Genomic DNA, 24,046 nt, shown 5'->3' on the forward strand with positions numbered 1-24,046 from the left:
TTATTAAAAGGAAAGCAGAAACACAAAAAATAATTTTGTGGTTAAAGTGTTTTTTTTTTTTTCCTACAATGCTTTGGTGTCAGAACCAAATATGAGGATTTTCCATACTAACAGTCAATTCTCCAACGCAAACTAGGTGGCCTACAACTCAACTCAATTCAATACTGACATTAACTACCCGGACTCCACAGGTTTAAGGACCGAGACCCACAACACTGTCCCCACCTCAGGTGCCAATTGCAATTTCCAGGTTACCCATACTTCTTTCCAACTTGGCAACAAAGTTCCAGGTTCCCATAAGCCCGTTTAATAAAGTGCCAGAAGAGCTGGCAGAACTCAGGAAAGCAATTTGCTTACATTTACCAACATACAACTCAGGAACAGCCAAATGGAGGAGATGCATAGAGCAGGATATGAACGGGGTAGCAGGGGTGGTGCCCAGAGCTTCCATGCCCTCTTCAGGTGTGCCACCCTCCCAGCACCTTGATGAGTCCACCACCCAGAAGCTCTCTGGATTGTTCAGTAGTGTTTATAGCGCTCAATCACCAGCACTGACCTCTTCCCTTCTCAAAGTCGGCAGGTGGGGCTGAAAGTTCCAACCCGCTAAGCACTTGCTCCTTCTGGTGACCAGCCTCGTCCTGAGGCCACCTAGTGGCCCCACTATAAGCCACCTCCTTAGCATAAACTCAGGTGTGATGGAAAGGGGTTTGTCATGAATAACAAAAGACACTCCCCTCACTCAGAAAATGCCAAGGGTTTTAGTGGCTCCATGCCAGGAACTGGGGACAAAAACCAAATATACTTTTGTATTAATCCACAGAGGTCAAATAAAATATTCAAGGTGGGCTCTGTGGGGGTGCAAAGGAGGATGAGATAATTTTATTGAGGGTGATGAGTTGGAAAAAGCCTCATACAGGAGGCTGTGACTATGTTTTAAAAGATAATAGGTGTTCACTGGGCAGACAGTGGAAGGAATGGCAAAGGGACCAAGAACAAGGAAATGGCCCAGTGCCACACACTGGGACACGGCAAGAGCTCACGAGAAGAACCACAGGAGCTCCCAGCCGGTCTCCTTGATTCCAGCTTGGCCCCCATTCACCACTTAAAAGCCAGAGGAGCTTTTCTCTTTTTTTGAGATGCAATCATGCTCTGTTGCCCAGGCTGGAGTGCAGTGGCACAATCCCAGCTCACTGCAACCTCCGCCTCCCTTGTTCAAGTGATTCTTCAGCCTCCTGAGTAGCTGGAACTACAGGCAAGTGCCACCATGCCCAGCTAATTTTTGTATTTTTAGTAGAGATGGGTTTTCGCTATATTGGCCCAGATGGTCTTGAACTCCTGACCTCATGATCCACCCACCTCGGCCTCCCGAAGTTCTGGGATTACAGGCGTGAGCCACCTCACCCAGCTCGCTGGAGGAACTTTTAAAAACTATATCAAATGAGCTGAGCATGGTGGCTCATGCCTGTAATCCCAGCACTTTGGGAGGCCGAGGCAGGCAGAGCCATTGAGGTCAAGAGTTGGAGACCACCCTGGGCAACAAGGTGAAACCCCGTCTCTACTAAAAATATAAAAATTAGCCAGGAGTGGTGGCAGGCGTCTATAATCTCAGTTACTCAGGAGGCTGAGGCAGAAGAATCACTTGAACCCAGGAGGCAGAGGATGCAGTGAGCAGAGATCACACCACTGCACTCCAGCCTGGGCAACAGTGGGAGACTGCTTCAAGAAAGAAAAAAAAAAAAAAAAAAAAATCACTGTCAAATGGCCGGGCACAGTGGCTCACATGGTGGAAGGATGATCACTCAAGGCCAGGAGTTCAAGACCAGCCTGGACAACATAGAGAGACTCCCAACTCCACACAAAAAAATTAATTTTTTACCTAAAAAAACAAAAAAGCTATATCAAATTTTATCACTCTTCTGCTTTCAACTCTCCAAGGATTTTCCATCCCATATTAAATAAACTCCAAACTCTTTACTCTGGTCAACAAGCCCCTGCGATCTGCCCCCTGCCTATTTCTCTGTCATAAAGTAACCATGTTTTTTCCCTTTGTTGGCTCTGTGAAAGATGCAGATGCCAGGATGAAATCGCTTTTGTGAGACCCAGACAAAACAGGGCCAGGAAGAGAAGGTATGAAGGAGAGAGGACTCCCACTTACATATCTGAGATAAGAACTCTTTCCAAGGACTTTCTAAAAACCCCATAAGAAACCCTTTCACATCCTTCATGCATCTCCTGGTTTGATAAGGTTTATCACTAGACACTCTGAAAGACTGCAGTAATTCAGATAAGATGTTCTCTGAAGAACACTTGCCCAGTAACAGGATCTCCACCAATGAACTGACAACTCTGGCTTTGAACCTCAGGAACCAATGAACTCTGTTTCTAAGCAGCTTATGTAAATCTCTTTTTGCTAATAAAAGCTCCTCTTATCCTTCCCTCAATGCACTGGTGGTTTGCCATTCCACGCATTCTGAATTATAATCCTTATTTCTTATTCCTGATTAAACTCAACATATTTAGGGATAATTTTCTCATGTCTTTTTTTAGGTTGACAACTCCATTCTAGCTTAATTGGGCCTCATGACTGTTCCTCAAACGCACCATGCATTTTCGCGTCTCACCATCTTTGTGCTTGCGGTACCCCCAGTTAGCAGTGGAGGACCTTGTCAATGGCGCAAGAAGTTTGGAGGCACGGCAATGAAGTAGTTGACAGCACAGACTCTGAGTTCAGATTTCCTTGGTGCAAAGCCTCGCTCTTCCTCTTATTAGCTGTGATAAATTATTTAACTTCTCCTTGTTTTGCTTTCCTCATCTGTAGGATAGAGATGCTAAACAAAAATAGCATTTACATCACAGGGTTATTGAAAAAATCAGATGAGTTAATTCACGCAAAACATTTAATATAATGTCTGGAATATATCATAGATGTCAGAGTACTTCTTTTTCTATAGGTAAAGCTAAAACACATTGGAGAATTTTGTTTCACTGCTGTTGTTTTGGTTTAGTTTTGGCTTTTTAATTCTTTTTAATTTTTTGAAATAGAGTCTCACTCCATTGCCCAGGCTGGAGTGCAGTGGTGCAACCTTGGCTCACTGCAAACTTCGCCTCCCAGGTTCAGGCGATTCTCATGCCTCAGCCTCCCAAGTAGCTGGAACTACAGACATGCACCACCAGGCCCAGCTAATTTTTGTATTTTTAGTACAGACGGGGTTTCACCATGCTGGCCAGGCTGGTCTTGAACTTCTGACCTCAAGTGATCCACCCACCTAGGCCTCCCAAAGTGCTGTGATTACAGGCATGAGCCACTGCACCCGGCCTCTTATTTTTTAATTTTTGTGGGTACATAGTAGATGCATACATTTATGGGGTACATGAGGGTTTTGATATAGGCATTCAATGTGAAATAAGCACATCATGGATAATGGGGTGTCCATTCTCCCAAGCATTCATCCTTTAAGTTACAAACAATCCAATTACACTCTTCTAGTTATTTTTAAATGTACAGTTAAGTTATTATTAACTATGGGCACCTTGTTGTGCTATCAAATAGTATGTCTTATTCATTCTTTCTATTTTTTTTTTTTTTTTTTTTTACCCATTAATCATCCCCACCTTTCCCCAGCCCCCAACTACCTTTCCCAGCCTCTGGTAACCATCCTTCTACTCTCTATGTCCATGAGTCCAGTAGTTTTGATTTTTTAGATCCTATAAATAACTGAGAACATGTGATGTTTGTCTTTCTGTGCCTAGTTTATTTCACTCAATGATCTCCAGTTCCATCCATGTTGTTGCAAATGACTGGATCTCATTCTTTTTTGTGGCTGAATCGTACTCCATTGTGTATATGTACCACATTTTCCTTGTCAAATAATTGGTTGATAGACACTTAGGCTACTTCCAAATCTTAGCTATAATAAACAGTGCAGCAACAAACATAGGAGTGCAGATACCTCTTCCATATACTGATTTTCTTTCTTTTGGGTATATAGCCAACAGTGGAATTGATGGGTCATATGGTAGCTCAATTGTTAGTTTTTTGAGAAACTTCCAAACTGTTCTCCATAGTGGTTGTGCTAATTTACATTCCTACCAACAGTATATGAAGGTTCCTTTTCTCCACATCCTCACCAACACTTGTCATTACCTGTCTTTTGTATATAAGCCATTTTAACTGGAGTGAGATGATACCCCATTGTAGTTTTGATTTACATTTCTCTGATTATCCATGATGTTGAGCACTTTTTCACATGCCTGTTTGCCATTTGTATGTCTTCTTTTGAGAAATATCTATCCAAATATTTTGCCCATGTTTTTATTGAATTATTAGATTCTTTCCTGTAGAGTTGTTTGAGCTTCTTATATATTCTGATTATTAATCTCTTGTCAGATGAGTAGTTTGCAAATATTTTCTCCCATTCTGTGGGTTGTCTCTTCACTTTGTTCATTGTTTCCTTTGCTGTGCAAAAGCTTTTTAACTTGATGTGATCCCATTTGTTTATTTTTGCTTTGGTTGTCTGTGCTTGTGGGGTATTACTCAAGAAATTTCTGCCCAGACAAAAGTCCTGAAGATTTTCCCCAATGTTTCCTTGTAGTAGTTTCATAGTTTGAGGTCTTAAAGTCTTTAATCCATTTTGATTTTATTTTTGTACATGGCTAGAGATAGGGTTCTAGTTTCGTTCTTCTATGGATATCCAGTCATCCCAGCCATGGTTTATTGAAGAGACTGTCTTTTCCCCCAGTATTGGTTCTTGGCACCTTTGTAGAAAATGAGTTCACACATTGAAGAATTCTGAACAACAGAGTAAAATAAAGTAAGTTTTCTACTTTATTATATCTATGATTGAGAGTGGAGAGAATGGAGGATAGATTTGAACAATAAGGAGCTTTTGTATTCCTTTATTCAGCAAACTGATTCTAGACAATGTGCTAGATGCTGGGAGAGTCAATGTTACGGTTTTGGATTTTCTAGGCCTGGGTTCTTCTTAATTGAAAAGAGGAAAAGGACACTCAACTGGAAGTTGAGACCTAGATTCTGATCTTTTTCTGAAAATGGGTGATATGGTTTGGCTGTGTCCCCACCCAAATCTTATCTTGAATTGTAGCTCCCATAATCCCCACATGTCATAGGAGGAACCCAGTGGGAGGTAACTGAATCATGGGGGTGGGTCTTTCCCATGCTGTTCTCGTGATAGTGAACAAGTCTCATGAGAGCTGATGGTCTTCTAAACGGCAGTTCTCCTGCACACAGTCTCTTGCCTGCCACCATGTAAGACATGCCTTTGCTCCTCCTTCACCTTCTGCCATGATTGTGAGGCCTTCCCAGTCATGTGAACTGTGAGTTCATTAAAGCTCCTTTTCTTTATAAATTACTCAGTCTCAGGTATTTGTATTTCTACATCACAGTATGAAAATGAAGTAATACAAGAGGGATGGTCATACCTTCCCTAATTAAGGGAGGAGACCACCCCTCATATTGTCTTATGCCCAATTTCTGCCTCCCAAGAAAGAAGAAGTAAAAACTAAAAGGCAGAAATGAAATCCACGAGCAGACAGCCCGGTGCCACACCCTGGGCCTGGTAGTTAAAGATTGACCCCTGACCTAATCAGTTATGTTATCTATAGATTACAGACATTGTATAGAAAAGCACTGTGAAAATCCCTGTCCTGTTCCGTTCTGTTCTAATTACCGGTACATGCAGCCCCCAGTCACATACCCCCTGCTTGCTCAATTGGTCACGATCGTCTCACATGGACCCCCTTAGAGTTGTGAGCCCTTAAAAGGGACAGGAATTGCTCACTCGGGGAGCTCAGTTGCTGGAGACATGAGCCTTGCCGAAGCTCTTAGCTGAATAAAGCCCTTCCTTCTTTAACTCAGTGTCTGAGGGGTTTTCTCTGCAGCTTGTCCTGCTACATAACGACCTCACAGAACTGCTGTGTATATAAAATAAGATACTTGACTTGGAGGCCCAAGGAAAGACTTCACTCTTATTCTGGATAGGTTGCTGTTATTTTGGGTTTTTTAAAATAAAAGTAGTATATCCTCATGGACAAAAATTCAAATAGTGTAATAAGGTATAAAATCAGAAATTAAAGTCCTCTTTTTCCTGCTCAACCCATCCCTAACCCATGTTTTCTCTACCCAAAAAGTAGTCATACTTTAACAGTTTTTTTGTTGTTTTTTGTTTGTTTGTTTGTTTTTGTTTTTGAGACAGAGTTTCACTCTTGTTGCCCAGGTTGGAGTGCAATGGCGCGATCTTGGCTCACCACAACCTCCACCTCCCAGGTTCAAGAGATTTGCCTGCCTCCCAAGTATCTGGGATTACAGGCATGCACCACCATTCCCGGCTAATTTTGTATTTTTAATAGAGATGGGGTTTCTGCATGTTAATCAGGCTAGTCTCAAGCTCTCGACTTCAGGTAATCCGCCCACTTCAGCCTCCCAAAGTGCTGGGATTACAGGCATGAGCCACCATGCCCAGCCCTACTTTAACAGTTTTTTCTGCAGACTCTCTGAAAAAAAAAAAAAAAATCTTGCACATATCTGTACTTCACATGCGTGTGCCTTTAAATTTTTACATACATGGGATTGTAGAGGTTTTAAAACATAAATCCTAAATTATTTGACATTCATTGTATCAAAAGGCAAAGTCTAAATTCCCTCCCCTTGAATCTGGGCTCACTGACTGCTTAACTCAAGTTCAAACAGAATATAGTACAAGCGATGCTGTGCCAAGTGCTTGGGCCAAGACTTAAAAAACTGGTAGCTTCCATTTCCTGTGCCTTGAGATGCTTGTTCTCACAACTCAGCCACATGCTATGAACAAGCAGGACAACCACATAAACATGCCCCATTCAAGCCAACAGCCAACATCAACTACAAGATGTGTGAACAAGAAAGCCTTCATGTGATTCCATCTCTAAACACTAGGTTGCCCCCAACCTCTAAGCCATCCTGCTAACTCCAGGTAGAACAAGACAAGCTGTTCCTGCCAAGCCCTCCTAATTTGAAGGTTTGCAAGCATAATTAATAATTATAGTTTGAAGTCACTAAGTTTGGAATGATTTTTATGCAGCAATAAACAACTGGAGCAGTGATCATATTTTACTCACTGCTCTGAATATTACATTTTTGTTTTTAATAAAATACCTTGGAGATCTTTCAGTAATAACACATACATATCTAAATAGCTTATTTTAATAACCTAGCCTTCCATTACATGGATGTTCCATATTAAATCAATCAATATTCTATTAATGAGCAGTTAGGTTATTTTCAGGGTTTTAGCATTACAAGCAACACTGAAATGAGCATTTTAGCATATTTTGGGATATATCTGTAGGATAAATTTCTAATAGTTAAATGCTGGATCAAAAGGAATAAGCATTTAAAATTTTGATAGTTATGACCAAATTCCATATCCCTTTCTCCAAATATAATAAGGGTTGCATCAGTTTATGCTCTTACCTATTTTTCTATGTCTTTAGCATTGGATTTATCTTGGATTTGTGAATTTTTGCAAATCTAATATTTTTTAGAAGGTTACCTAATAATTGTTTTGTTTGCATTCCTTTAATTATGGTTGAGAACATTCTGGTTCAAATTCTCTGAAGAAGCACAAAGCAAATTCAGTTTTAGTTCATTTGGAGGTTCTTTTGGTTTGCTTGGTTTTTTTTTTTTTTTTTTTTAGAGACAGGGTCTCACTATGTTGGCCAGGCTGGTTTTGAACTCCTGGCCTCAAGTGATCCTCCCGCTGCTCGGCCTTTCAAAGTGCTGGGACTACAGGCATGAGTCACTGCCCCTGGCCTTAATTTTGGAAAAACAGTCATATACTACCTGACGCTTGGAGAAGATAGGATTGCCCCAAAGGAACCCTGAAGACATCTCCTCTTCTTTCTTCCTCAGAGAATCCCAGTTTGTTCAGGTATTGGGAAACCATGTATTTTAGGGGAAGCTGGGATTATACCTACCCAGAAACTGACCTTTGATTACCCTAAGCCAGATGTTCTCAAACTTTTTGATCTCCACATCCCTTTAAACCCTTAAAAATCATTGAACATCTCCAAAGCACTTTTATGTGGATTATACCTATTGATATTTACTGTATAAGAAATTAAAACTGAGAAATTTAAAAGCACTTATTAATTCATTAAAAATAATAGTAATAAACAATTACATGCTAAAATATTTTATGAAAAATAACTATAGTTTTCAGAAGACAAAAGTGTAGCAAGAAAACAGACATTGTTTTACATTTTTGCAAATTAACGTCTGGCTTAATAGAAGACACTTGAATTCTCTGCTTCTGCGTTCAATCTGTTGCAATATTGTTTTTGCTGAAATAAAGAGAATCTAACTTAACTCAAATGTAGAGTATTTTAATAGTTTTTAAATAATTGTGGATACTCTTCCCTAATACTACACTAAAATTTAACAAGTAATGCATTCTTTTTTTGCCTTAAACAGCAGACATGTATTTTCCCAGAGTTGTAGAGGCTGGAGGTCCAAGACGAAGGTGCCAGTAGAGCTCATTTCTGGAGGGGCTCTCTTTCCAGTCTGCAGATGACAACTTCTCACTGTGACCTCACCCAGTTTTTCCTCCCTACGCACTGGACAGTAAGAGCCCAAGAAGTGATTTATTCTTAGCAGTTAGTAGTGATGTTGAATCAGAAACCAAATCACTAAGCTTTTCATATGTGTTACATTAAAATCCGCTGCTCTCTCTTGAACTTTGAAATTTGTAGCCATGCATGATTGTGTAACATCACACTCTGGTCATGCAAGACATCAATTTACTGAATAATGCAGATCTAATGTTGACGAGTTTCATTATACAATATCAAAAAGCCGCACTTATTTACATCACTACCATTCTAAACATAGGTCTTTCAGGTTTGGGAAGTTGTCAAGCACACAGTGGCAGCTATAAGTTTTTAATTTTTTTTTTTTTTTTTTTTTTTTTTTTGAGACAAGGTCTCACCTGTCGCCCAGGGTGGAGTGCAGTGGCATGATCATAGCTCACTGCAGCCTTAAACACCTGAGCTCAGGTGATTCTCCCACCTCAGCCTCCCTAGTAGCTGGGACCACAGGCACACACTACCGTAACCAGCTCATTTTTTTATTATTATTATTTCTGTAGAGACAGAGTCTCTGTATGTTGCCCAGGCTGGTCTCAAACTCCTGGGCTCAAGTGATCTTCTCACCTCTCAAAGGGCTGGGATTATAGGCATGAGCCACCACATCTGGTCTTTAAATTCTAATTGTTGCTTAAAAGTCTAATTCTTGGCCAGGCACGGTGGCTCACGCCTGTAATCCCAGCACTTTGGGAGGCCAAGGTAGGCAGATCACTTGAGCCCAGGAGTTTGAGACCAACCTGGGCAACATGGAGAAACCACGTCTCTACTAAAAATATAAAAACTAGCCAGGCGTGGTGGTGCTCACCTGTAGTCCCAGCTACTCCAGAGGCTGAAGTGGGAGGATCACCTGAGCCCAGGATGCAGAGGTTGCAGTGAGCTGAGATCACACCAGGTCACTGCACTCCAGCTTGGGCCACAGAGTGAGATCTTGTCTCAAGAAAAAAATCTCTAATTTTCATTGACAATATACATTGTTAGTTGTTTGCCTCTTAATTAACTGTATATATTTAAGGTATACCACACAATGTTATAAGATACATATATAGGAAAATGGTCACTACAGTGAAAGAAGTTAACATAGCCATCATCTCCCATAGTTATCTTTTTCTTTTCCCTGTGGCCAGAACCACTATAATCTACTCCTTCAGCCAAACATCAGAATACAATACACCCCTCATGTTGTACATTAGAGCTTTAAACTTGTTCCTTCTACATAGGTGCTATTTTATATCCTTTACTTACATCTCCCTATTTCCTATCCTCCATCCTGCCCCTGGTAGCCACTGTTTTATTCTCTGTATCTGCATATTTGACAGTTTTTTTAGATTCCACATCCATGTGAGATCATGCAATATTTTTCTTTCTGTGGCTGGCTTATTTCACTTGCCGTAATGTTCTCTAGGTTCATTCACATTGTTGTAAATGGCAGGATCTCCTTATTTATTTATTTAATCTTTTTTTTTTTTTTTTTGTTGCCCAGAGACGGAGTCTCACTCTGTCGCCCAGGCTGGAGTACAGTGGTGCAATCTCGACTCACTGCAACTTCTGCCTCCCAAGTTCAAGCGCTTCTCCTGCCTCGGCCTCTGAGTAGTTGGTATTACAGGCACCTGCCACTATGCCCAGCTAATTTTTTGCATTTTTAGTAGAGACGGGTTTCACCATGTTGGCCGGGCTGACCTCAAACTCCTGATCTCGTGACTCGCCAGCCTCCGTGTCCCAAAGTGCTGGGATTACAGGTGTAAGCCACTGTGCCAGCCTAATCTTTTTTTTTAATAGAGATGGGGGTCTCAGTATGTTGCCCAGGCTTGTCTTGAACTCCTGGGCTCAAGTGATTCTCCCACCTCATCCTCCCAAGGTGCTAGGATTGCAAGTGTGAGCCACCATGCCTGGCCTCCTCCATTTTAAAACTGAATAGTATATGCCTCAGTTTCTTTATTTATGACAGACGCTTACATTGTTCCCACATCTTGGCTGTTGAGAATAATGCTGCAATGAACATGAGTGTGCAGATTTATTTACGAGGTGGTCATTTCATTTTCTTTGGGTATACACTTAGCAAATGAGGTTCTGAGTCAAATGGTAATTCTATTTTTAATTTCTTTAGGTACCCCATAGTGTTTTCCATAATGGATGCACCAATCTACATTCCCACCAAGAGTGTACAAAAGGTTCCCTTTTCACTCCAGCCTTGCCAACACATAGAGTGCCAACACTCCAGCCGCTTCTCTCTTACCTTTTTGATAACAGCCATTTTAACAGGTGTGAGGTGACAGCTCATAGTGGTTTTCACTTCCATTTCCCTGACAGTTCGTGACATTGAGCATCTTTTCATACATGTACCTGCTAGCCATTTGTATATCTTCTTTGGAAAAACAGCTATTCAGATCCTTTGGCCATTTTTTAATCTGGTTATATGTTTTCTTGCAGTTGAGTTATACAAGTTCTTTATAAAATTTGGATATATTAACCCCTTATCAGATATATGGTGTGAAAATATTTTTTACCAATCTGGAAGATGCCTTTTCATTTTGTTGATTAGTTATTTATTTTCCTGGAAGTGAGAGGCTGACTTTGTTCATTTTTAAGAAAATATCTGCCAAATGCCCAAGTCTGAATAGCCATAGTTTGTCTGACATTTGTTCTTTCCAGTAAAAATGGTGTTCCAGGAGAAAACAAACAAACAGAAAACGATTGCTAATCTAGCTGGCAACTCAAACAAACGCAAAAGTGCTCCTTCTTGAGAAAATCCCCACACAGGTTGTTTTGTCTTGGTTTGCAGCAGAAGTGCTATAATGCTTAATATTTAAAATAAGTGTGTTCAAAGTTTGTACTTTATTAAAATTAGAGGTTTTGCCACTTCATCAAGGAATTCACAGGTGGAATTGGCTTTTTTAAAACTGATATAGCTTGATGCCACTACCTTGACTCACGATAAGGTACCAGCTTTATCCACCACTGATTTTGAACCACCAGCAATAGTCAATACAGTGGGAAAGTCATATTATAATGGAAAAGGCAAAATAATAAATTATGAAAAATTTTTACATTGAAATGGTCTTGGGATCCCCAAGATAGATCAGTATGCAGACCACTGATCTAAACCAATCACAGTAGATCACTTTGCCTTGCTATTGATTGGTGCAATTCCAGCCAATAAGATGTGAAAAGAAATCTTCTGGGGATTCTGGGAAAGTTCTCCATACCCCTTCCTTGCAGTTCTTCTTTCTTCCTTCCACGTGGTTCTGATGGGACTGCCAATCAAAAAATGGTCTCAAGAATGGGTTGGGGGTAGGTTCTGTTCCAGCCTTTGGTTGATGGTATGTGCAGATAAAATGCTTAAAGTCATCTTGAAATCACAAGAGGGCAAACCTGAGGTCAAATTTCAACACTTCAAGAGTGGCGGAGCGAAAAGAGAATGATGGAAGAGATTAAATCTTTTGTAACATGACTGACATTCTAATCAATCCTAGAGCCTCATTACCTCCAGTCTTACTCTGTAAGATAACACATTTTTTTTGTTTAATAAATATTCATTGTGCTCTTCTGTTACTTGTAGCTGATACCAAGAGGAAAGTATCAGAAGGGCACGCGACGGGCTAGGCCCCTCCCTCATTATGGGATCTTGGAAAGTCATTTCATTGTTCTCCCACTCTTCAAGGTGGAAGTTAGGTTAAATAATATCAAAGGACCCTTCCTATGGCTTTTAACAGGTTTGCTATTACTTCAGCTAGAGATTTGGTAACTCAGAGACTTGCAATGTACTTATCTAAGCTAGCCTTTTTTGGCTAAGTCAATAAGAGAGTTATTCCTGTTAGATTTAGGTAGTTTTTCTTTCTGCCACTGATGTTCCTTGAAACTGCTCTGAGGATTGACCTGCTTTAGAAGGCTTTGAGATAACAGGTGTGGCTACCTCATGTCACAGTGTGGGTTATGCTATTAAAAGGCCTGTTCCAGAACTGATAAAAGCTGCCTCTCCACAAGAAATCTCAGAACTTCTGTGAGTTATAGCCTTTTATCTTCCTATGGGGAAAGTTATCAGACCTAAACTGTTGAAGGCTATAGCATGTAGAGTGCTTGAAACATATGGCTTGGGGAGGTCTGTTCATGGGTTAGGCAACAGTAAAATAGTTAAAGGATTGTAGACCTTAAAGAAAATGGTCCTGTATTACTAGAACAAACTACTCAGGTCAACTTCACTCTAAATCACTTTTGTTTTTCAGTAGGAAATAAGCTTGCTTAGTTGTGATTGCCTTTGGTTAGTGTTATTATAAACCATATTCTTTCATTTTTATCTCTCAAGCAGGTGGTCCCTGGAAAATTTCTGAATTGAATATGAATTCCAGATGATGTCTCGTGGAACACTGGCCAAAGCCATTGAAGTTCTATAGGAGGGCACTTGGTTTAGAACACCATTTAAGAAGCAAGATTGATCAAACAATTGGAGCATTATAAATGCTTGGTGGTTGACAAGCTTAGTGCATTTTGCTAAGAAATTCTCCCAGCAAATCAGGAATGATTGACTCTTGAACCTCTGGACATAGCAGTTTATTCTTGCAGTCTAGCACACGAGAGTTTATTAAGACCTTTTCTTAATCAGAGAATCCTTGGAATTTTTATAATCTTCCCTTACCAGAGGGAAGCTTTGTCTGAGTAGATGTTTAGTATCTCTTTGAGCTGTCTTCTCCCCATTCCCCCACACCTCCCACCTAGACTTTACCAGAAGGGCAGAAGGACAGCTAATTAGCTTTGTTGTGGCTGGAATCAGAAGTAATGAAGATGATTCTTAGTTTCATGATAGCTCCCAGCTTCTTTGGAAATACATAAAGAATTCTATTTTTAAAGTTCCTGCAGTTGGGCTATTTTAATAATATAAGATCTTAAAAGCTGATTCCTACCATAATTGTCTGTTTGTCTATCTCTTCCACTCTATTGAGTTACTGAATGAGAGAAGCTATCTTTTATTTCTATGACTGGAAGTATTTGGTCATAACGGAGAATCAATAGATTTTTTTTAATAAATAACTGGGTCTGAATGAATTAATGAATTAAAAAGCTAATCAGTTTATTTTTCTAGAGATAGCTGTCATTTTCTTGTGCCTAGCATTTTCTCCGTATTTCAGTAGTAACAGCCCTCTTTCTCCCTTCCATGTGGCTCTGATGGGGCTGCCAATCAAAATACCCCACTCTCCACCACTTCCATAGGGGTGCACATCATCCCCACTGGGTAATCATGCTATTCCCTGTCACTCACCACAGAGATTGGTCCAAGGAACAGGTAGATGACTCAAGCAGGACCAATTAATTCCCCAGTGTATGGATCGTGGGAGAAAGATACTGTTCCTTGCTACTGAGGCTCCTAGATTACATATCCCTTGGGAATGCCAGTGTTCATCTTTTCCTACATATAAAAGCAGCCTATCCACAGTAGAAGAAAACATGGAAAGCACAGAAAGAATCAAATGGGTGGAGGGGAGAAGATGAGAATAAGAAAGGGGGAGAGAATGAGAAGGAAAGAGAACCAATCATATTTCTTGTAACTCTGACCCCCTCCCACCCCATCCATCCCATGTCTTGCATCCTGTTTTTCCCTTTATAGTAGTCTGTGTTGGAGTCTTGACTAATATACTTCCAAGAATTACACCCTCTCTTTACAGCATGAGAAGCTTTTCTCTAAAAAAGATAGATTATACCACAAAGCTGTTATGGGTTGACTCTATTCTGATTCACAGAAGAAAACAGTGAGTACATGAAACAGCCCTTAGCTTTCATTCATTAGACTTTTGTAGAAATCACATTTCTTGGCCAGGAATGGTGGCTCACGCCTATAATCCCAGCACTATGGGAAGCCGAGGCGGGCAGATCACCTGAGGTCAGGAATTTGAGGCCAGCCTGGCCAACATAGCCAAACCCCGTCTCTACTAAAAATACAAAAATTAGATGGACGTGGTCATGCGCTCCTGTAATCCCAGGACTTGGGAGACTGAGGCAAGAGAATCACTTGAACCCAGGAGGCAGAGGTTGCAGTGAGCTGAGATGGTGCCATGGCACTCCAGCCCGAGTGACAAACGCAAAATTCCGTCTCAAAAACAAAAGAAATCACACTTCTTTCCACCTTAGAGAGAGGCCAAAATCACCTTTCATGCAATTCTGAGCCATGGTAGGATCACACTGCCTTCCAGTCCACGGTTCTATCTCTAAATGCTTCAGTCTGTGTCTACAAAGCAATGTTTCAGCGCTTATTTGGACTTTTTTAACCTTTATAATTTTCTAATGACTTGATTAAGACAAAGTTCTAATCCTTGTGTAGGAACAATATAATCCAAACACAGGTGAGAACTGTTAGCTGTGCTTAAAATGGTTACTAAGAGAAAAACTGTATGTCCCATTAGGGGAAAAAAAAAAAGAATAAAATTAAAGAGCATCCATCCTACATGCCACAAAGCCAGAGCTGGCTGCCATGGTGGCCGTAAAGACACAGGTGAGTAAACAGAGACACAGTCCCTGCCTCGGGTTATCTGCAGTCCGGTACTAGAGACAAATATTAAGGAAACAATCACACTGTGGCAGATGCTACAAAGGAAAGGGCCAAGGTGCCAGGTATGCTGGTTATGAGGGTACTGACTACCTCAAGGAGGTCTGGGGGTGCTTCTTGGAGATCGGAGAATGGGTAGGAATTATTAGATGAAGAAAGGGTGCATGGTGAAGCAGATGCTACCAGTCCCCTGCTCAGTTCCCTTGTCACCACATTCCTGGGCAGTACGATAGCTTCTTACTGCAAACACATGTGACTTTTTCCCCAAGTGCTTTCTCTGGCCATAGGAGTGGCCTCATCCCATGCACAGGACAAGCCAGAAGTACCAGGAAATCGGCAATCCCGGGAGTAGTCATCAACCCATAGTCAACAGGAATTAGAGTACAAATACCTCACCTTCTCACCCCTCAGGATGGACAACTCAGAGGCATGTTCTGTGCCATTTCCCAGAAGGCCTTAGTGAGTCTCAGCATCAACTGCCTTCTCCAGGAGTCTGCACATTACTGCACCTGTGCTGGCTTCCCCTTTTTCCTGACTCACTGTCCCCACTCCCTTAGCAGTGCTTTCTGGATCACCTTTCCAATAAATTACACAAAGTCAAGTCCCAGTATCAAAGTGTGAGTCTGGGAAAACCCAGCCTAAGACAGGGAGGTAGGAGTAAGGATGGCGAGAGCATTCAGGCTGGAGAAAAGGTCTGTGCAAAGGCACTGTGGTAGGAAGGAGCATGTAAAGTTCCAGGGGCTGAAAGATGCTACCATCATTGGAGTAGAAAAAATGAGGAACAGGTGGGACAAGATGTATTTGGAGAAGTTGAGTGGGTAGGAGGACAGGAGGATGAGGGTGGGAAGGGAGGTAGATTATAGACCATGTAAAGCAGTTTTGCCTTCATCCTCAGCAGAGTGAACAGCCATTGAAGAGTTTCATCCAAGGGCCTAATTTGTGTTTTGAGACAGTGACTTATATTGTATTTCAGTGTGAAGAGTAGAGTGGAGGGGAACAGGGGAGATGGGTTTGGAGTGGTTAAGCATACATGACAGTGGTCCAGGAAAAGGTGACAGTGACTTGGACTGCAGTTATTGAAAGAGCTTAAGAGGTAGATCCACAGAATATTTCAGAGGCAAAATTGATAGGATTTGGATGTGGAATGGGTATGAGAGATGAGAGAGAGGAAGGTTTTCAGAGATAACACTTAGGTTCTGTCTTTCCTGTTTGGATGCCAGGTATATTTCTAGCATAGACACGTAAGAAATAAATGAGTAAAGATTGTATCTTAAATGCAAGGTATACATTGGAGATGTTATGCTTTTGTTTCTCTGGGACCAAAACCTACCTGAGCAGTTATGCTGCTGTTTTACTTTTGCACTTGAAACTTCTGTACAAGATGGAGACTGTTGGAATAGGAAAGAATAAGAAACAAAATCTGACAGTGGCTCAAAACTTAAACTAAAAACTAAACATCACCTTATTTTAATAATGAACTGTAGTCCACCCTTCCCCAGTCCCCAGCTTACATAACCAGCAAGTTAGTGTTCTCACATGGACTCAAAACGAGATGAAAGCGGTCCGGCAGCAAAGGCCTAGGCTGATTAAATGTCTTTCTCCTTCAAACCAGCCTGATGCCACCCAAATTTAAACCTTGTTAAAATGTATATGCCTCTTAAATTTGTCTCAGGTCATGATGAGACAGGCAAAGAAGAGGACAAAGAGTGAAAGCTTGAGAAGAACAAACTACAGAAGGAGAAGAAGAAATTAAATGAGTTCTTTACAGTTTCATCTTAGGCCCAAGCCCATGAGAGGGTGAAGGGCAAAAATGATGATATGGAAGGAGTTGTGGCATTTTATAGATGGTAGAAAACTTAGAAATCTAAGATTTATCAAGCTCACCACTATTGACATTAGGTCCAGAAAATTCTTTGGGGAACTTGGAGGGTGAGGGAGGGACCGTGCTATGAATGGTATGATGTTCAGCAGGAACACTGGCTTCTCCCCATTCGATGCCAGTCACACCCTCCCCAGCTAGGACAACCAAAAATGTGTTCAGAGATTGCCAAAGGTCCACTGAAAAGCAAAATTGCCCCGTTGAGAACCACGCAACTAATCTAATGCCTCCATTCTACAGATGAGGAAACTGAGGGCCATCATGGGAGAGACTTGCCCAAGGCTGCACAAAGTCAAGACAAGAATGTAGATTGTTCCAAAATAGTATGATCTTTCCATTTAAAAAAAAAATGTTTGCAAAGACTTCTGTTGTGTATAAGCCTGACTCCAACTTAAAATCATAAAAAAAAAAATCAAGCAATATTAGGAACACATCCCAAGGTAAAGAGAGCCATCTTTAGATGCTAGTGGGTGCAAGGCAAATCTGCCCAAAGAGTTTTTGCATTGATGAGGGCACTATGAATTAAGAGCAGCAACGGGTGTTGAGACAAAATACATGAATTTTAATTTTATTTGTATCAAACTCAGAAAAATTGTATTTAGAACACAAATCAAGGAATATTATTCAGCCTTAACAAAAGAAGGAATATCCTGTCAAAATTCATTGATGAACTTTGAGGACACCATGCTAAGTGAAATAAACCCATCATAGAGGAATAAATACTACATGATTTCACTTATATGAGGTATCTAAAGTAGTCAAACTCATAAAAGCATAAAGTAGAATGGTGGTTTCCAGGGGCTGAAAGGGAAGGAGAAATGGGGAATTGCTGTGCAATGGATATAAAGTTTTGGTTACGCAAGATGAAAATGTTCTAGAGATCTGCTATACAACCACACATCTACAGTTAACAATACTGTACTGTACACTTAAAATTTTGCTAGTAGGATAGATTTCAATGTTACGTTTTTTTTAACCACCAAAAAAAGAAAGAAAGAAAGAAAAAGAGCACAAGTCAAGGACTGTTACTATTCTTCTCCCCATTTCCTGCAGAGTCAACTCCTATCTGGAAACGTTTCCAATGTTTGATTGATGACAACCTGAGAAATGCTGGTCCCAAATCCCAGTCCTCATTTATAAAGCTCAAGTAACCACAAAGTTGTGGAATACAAAACGCCTTTTAAATCCAGTGTTAATTATCACCAAAGACCCATATTTTCAAACACAAGTACAAATCTCACTTTTTATAGAAAGCTGGTTTTTAGAAATGTCACAGAATGCTAATGCCTAGAGAGCATATTGGTCAAATCTTTCTTGTTAGAGATAAGGGCCTGAAGACTCTGAGTAGTTGTGATTTGCCCAAGGTCATCCAGCCAGATACTGATAAAATCCTACATGAAAACCCAGGTCTCCCAAACTCAGGTCCAAGGCTTCCTCCACTTTACCAAACTGCTTTCCTGCTCCTCCAGGGACTCCAACTCCCCAACCCCATTAATATGAATTATTGAAATGTTACTGTCATCTCAGAGAATGAAAGGACATCTAGGTTTTTTAAACTGTCAAGCAATGTCAAAGCAGAGAGATGTGATAAAAAAAAAAAAAGCAAAAATTGCAAAATTTGTTAAAAAGAAAGAAAATTCAAAAGATAGAGAAGAAAAATACCAGAGAAAAAAACAGCCCCCAACCCCTGCCCCAAAAAAAGACATTCACAAAGATAAGCTTCCAGTTATTTTTGGTGCCCTGAGCAGTGTTTGAACTGCTGCCAAAATTGCTTTTGACCTAAATGGAGAATAAAAACTATTTTCTTTATCTATTGAGAGTAAAATCAAATTTCATGTTAGGAAGCATTGGTTTGGATGAGGTGAGTTAAAATGTTAAGAAATAGAGTATTATTATCCAAACCTCACAAACGTGGGGCACTCAAGAAACGTTTGTTGCTTAAAATAATATCTAGAGTTTACTAATTTATATGAGGGTAGCACTGAACATGGAGTTTATTATTTTAATCTTGCTCCTAAATAAACCTCCTCGTCACCCTCCTCCCCCACCACCACATATGTACACACATTCACTATGAGTTCCTTTAGCTTTGGGCTTTTACACACACACATACACCAACTCTTTTTCTAATTTTTTTTTATTTTATATGGTTACGGATACATAATAATTGTACATAATACTATTATTATCATTGTTATTATTTATCATATTATTAATATTGATAGTATTATGTAGAATTGTTATGCAAATCCATATATTTAGATCAAGTACATATATTTTGATACAAGCATGCAATGTGTAATAATCAAATCAAGCACTTGAGATAGCCATCACCTCAAACATTTATCATTTCTTTGTGTTAAGAACATTTCAGATCAACTCTTTTAGCTCTTTTGAAATAGATAATAAAATTATCGTTAGTTATAGTTACCTTATTATAACTTTTTAAAACTTTTTGAAAATTATTATGGATACATATTTATGGGTCCAATCCTTACCCTCTCCCTTCTCTCAGTCATTCTCCTTTATACACCACCCAACTTGAAATAAACTGTAGAAAAATCATTTCCACTCCTACATATGTTTCCTTTGTTGATATATATATTAGGTACGGTGCTCTTGGTTGCAAGGAAATGCAATCCCAAATTAAAGTAGCTCTGAAGAATACCTACATTTATTATTCCCCATAACAAGAAGTCCTGAGATAGCGTCACCAAGCACAATAAATGTTTGTTGACTTGGATTGACCTGCAGCACTTTCTCTGGAGAGGATTTAAAAGATATATAAACTGTGGTCCCAGGAGCTTGTAGTCCAGCCGGGAGACACACGTTCACAACCCCAAAACAAGGCAGTATAACACACTGAGTGATTGCTGAACTATGCACGGTCTTGCAAGTGCTGAAAGGGAAGAGAGCTCTCTAGCCGGAATGGAGAAAATTCACACACAAAGGATGTGAATGTGCATGAGGTTTTTAAGATTGGGGAAGATTCTGATAGGTGGAGATGTTGGCATGAAGGAGCATTCAAGGTGGAGGAAACTGTTGGAAGAAGAGAAAGTTGATTTTCTGAAGCATGCATGTCAACTGCTTTGATTGGAGTAAATAATTTGTTCCTCCAGGCATGGAGAGAGGTGAAAGGTGGTAATGTCCATACCCAACCATGAAGACCAGGATCACAACAAGTGAGAATCTCTAAACAGAGTGGAATTGGGAAGGCCATGCCCTCACGTTGTCCAAGGAGGCCCTGTTGAGTGCAAGGCAGACTCTCTCCTAAAGGAAGCCAAACTCCCTCATGAGACACCCAGGCTCTGTCAAGCCTGAATTGCTACACAAACAGAAAATAGAGAACAAGAACTGAAGTCCTTGCCCAGAAGAGTCTAGAGCTAGGTGGAGGGAGCTGTGACTATGAGTCAAGAGAACACTTCCAGGGCACTGAGATGCTACCTTCCTGGAGTGTCCACTGGCCTCGTGGAAGCAGAAACACTACTGCAGAAGCCCACAAAGCGCAGGAATGAGGAGCAGGTCCAGGATACAGAGGGGAGACTTGAGCTTTTCCGTAGTTTTAAATCTCGTCTCCATTTCCTGAGAGGGCAGGCAGCTGAGGGAAGGAGGCCCGATTCAGTCAAAGAACAGCTATTGGCCACGTGCAGCGGCTCACACCTGTAATCCCAACACTTTGGGAGGCCAAGGCAGGCAGATCACTTAAGGTCAGGAATTCTAGACCAGCCTGGCCAACATGGCGAAACCTCGTCTCTACTAAAAATACAAAAATTAGCTCAGCATGGTGGCAGGGGCCTGTAATCCCAGGTACTGAGTCAGTAGGCTGAGGCAGAAGAATCACTTGAACCCAAGAGGCGGAGGTCGCAGTGAGCCAAGATGGCGCCACTGCACTCCAGCCTGGGCAACAGAGAGAGACTCCATCTCGAAAAAAAAAAAAAGAAACAAAGAACAGCTATTGTATCGGTCAGCATGCAAGTAATGGAAGACTGAAGTAATTGTGAATTTGTAAGTTTATTATTTGGTCCTTTGTTATAGATTACCATATAATATCTTTATATTTTATATAACAATAAGTCCAGCTGTGGGAAGTTCCAGTGCTGGCTGAGCTGGGTCGGCGATGTCTGGCCTGCGGGGCAGCTTCTCTGGGATTCTTTGGCCTTCTCCCTCAAGACTGCAAGATGACTGCTGCAGCTTCATTACCAAGTGCTCATACCACGTCCTCTGAAACCAGGAAGAAGGTGGAAGGGCCTCTCTATGTACATCCCTCTATTTTAGAAGGAGAAAAACCTTTACCAAAGCTACCTCTATCCCCCACAGTAGGTGTCCATGGGCATCATCCTGATGGGCAGTGCTGGCTCACAACCCTATGCTCCAGGTTCAGCTGAGTGGGGAAAGAGAGCATTTAGCCTTTGCAACCTCTCTAACAGGTTTTGGGCTCTGCCAGACAGAAGAGGAGGGTCAGGAATGCACGTGAGCAGGCAAGCCACAGTGCCCTGCCCGTCAGGGCCTGGAGGAGGGACGGGAGATGACATCAGAGCAGGCTTCACTTGGATCACAAAGCAAGGGACCTACAGTGCCTTGTTGAGGAGTTTGGAGTTTATGTTGTTACCCTGAGAACCCAGCATAAGTTTCTGTGGTAGGGAGGAAGGCCCTGATTGGTGCTGACTTTTGGAGAAATAACCCTAGAGGCAAAGGTGGGAGACGATTGAGAAGGGTGTGTGCAGGTCAGGGTGGGGCATGGATTGGGTTGACTGGGACACTTTGGGGACTCTTGGGGGAATTAGTAGACTTTCCCCCAACCTAGGAACATTTAGCTAGACTGTACAGGAATAATCAGTGTGCAGAGAGTCAGGAAACTTGATTCCAGGCTCGGCGGTTCCATTAACTGGTTACTGCACATGAGGTCACTGCCCTTCCCTGAGCCTTAGTTTCCTCATCTCTAAAATGAGATTACTGGACTAAATTCTCCACATCTCTCCCTCCTTCAACAATCAACAACCCAAGGGTGGCTCTTTGTTTAATTAGACAGATGCTGTCCACCCACTTTATAAACAAAAAAGCTGGGCTGATCTGTGCTGAGTTGTTCGCACACTGCCATCAGCTGAGTGTGATCATGGCTTTTCCCTCCAACATCTGCAATATCATGAGTGTCTATACTTCCAAATACAATGGGGTTTATTTTCATTAATGATAACTATTGTTACTGAAGAACCAGAGAACTGTAGTCTCATGCTGATATTTTGTTTCATGTCTCACTGAATCTTCTCTTCCCAACACATCTCTATTCGTTTTTTGTTTGTTTGTTTGTTTGTTTGTTTGTTTTTGTTTTGTTTTTGAGACATGATCGCTTTCTGTTGCCCAGGCTGGAATGTAGTACAATGATCACTGCTTACTGCAGCCTTGAACTCCTAGGCTCAAGGGAAACTCCCGTCTCAGCTTCCTGAGTAGCTGGGACCACAAGTGCATGCCACCATGCCCAGCTAATTTTTTCTTTTTGTTTTTTTTTCTGTAGAGACATGGGTGTCCCTATGTTGCTCAGGCTGGTCTCAACCTCCTGGGCTCAAGTAATCCTCCTGCCTTGGCCTCCAAAAGTGCTGGGATTACAGGAATGAATCACCACACCCAGCCTCTTTTACATTTTAAGATGAATATAGGCTGGGCACCGTGGTTCACACCTGTAATCCCAGCACTTTGGGAGGCCACCGTGGGCAGATCATGTAAGCTCATGAGTTCAAGACCAGCCTGAGAGACATGGCAAAAACCTGTCTCTACAAAAAATACAAAAATTAGCCAACTTGGTGGTGCACACCTGTAGTCCCAGCTACTCAGGAGGCTGAGGTAGAAGGATAGCTTGAGCCTGGGAGGTGGAAGTTGCAGTGAGATCGCACCACTGCACTCCAGCCTGGGCGATAGAGCAAGACTGTCTCAAAAAATAAATAAATAAAATAAATAAATATTAAAAACCAGGCACGGTGGCTCACGCCTATAATCCTAGCACTTTGGGAGGCCAAAGTGGGTGGAAAGTTTGAGGTAAGGAGTTCGAGACCAGCCTGGCCAACATGGTGAAACCTCATCTCTACTAAAAATACAAAAAAAAAAAAAAATTAGCTGGGCGTGGTGGCGCATGCCTGTGATCCCAGCTACTCAGCAGGCTGAGGCAGAAGAATAGTTTGAACCTGGGAGGCAGAGGTTGCGGTAAGACGAGAACCTGCCATTACACTCCAGCCTGGGCAACAAGAGTGAAACTCCATCTCAAAAAAATAAAAACTAAAAATAAATAAATAAATAAAATCACATGAGGCTTTTTCAAAAGGCAGATTCAAGAACCCCAGTCTAGACTTACAGCATCTGTATTTCTAGGGGTGGAGCCCTGGTAGGGTTCTACCCAGGGAGATTCTGATGGGCCCTGTAAATTCTCTTTATTAATATTGGTCGACAGATATTTATTCAAGACCTACTATGGGCCAAGACTGAAAGGTCTAGAATATATAGAAATAAAAAATTTTGTTTGTGCCCTCAAGGAATTCAGCAAATGATGGGGAAAGATAACCATGAAAACAGACATTGACTAAACAGTATAAACTCTTCAAAAGACACAAGTACTAACTGTGATAGGAACACAGATGAGGGGCTTCCAAGCATGCCAGGCAAGAAGTCTTCCCAGAGGAAGTAGTACTTGAATTAAGCTTTAAAGACCATCAAAAGTTTCACAAGGTGGGGAGAGGGAAGCCACAGGGAAAGGCCAGGACTTCAGAAATCTAGATCTTACAAGTAAGGTACAGAGACTGAGCAGGCAGAGACCAGGTAAGAGGTCAGGGGAAGTGAAAGGGGAATTAATAACAATAGAAACTCCTCTCTGCTTTCTCCTTGCATCTGTGTCTGCAGACTGCCCCTATCTTTCTCTTTACCTGCTGTGCCAACCCTGGGGAATCACAGACAGAACTGGCTATTGGTTCAGGGGTGTGAAGTTGAGGAAGTTGAGAAGATGCTACTGCAAAAGC

Source organism: Piliocolobus tephrosceles, chromosome 18 (genome assembly GCF_002776525.5).
Source record: "Piliocolobus tephrosceles isolate RC106 chromosome 18, ASM277652v3, whole genome shotgun sequence".
Lineage (NCBI taxonomy): Eukaryota > Metazoa > Chordata > Mammalia > Primates > Cercopithecidae > Piliocolobus > Piliocolobus tephrosceles.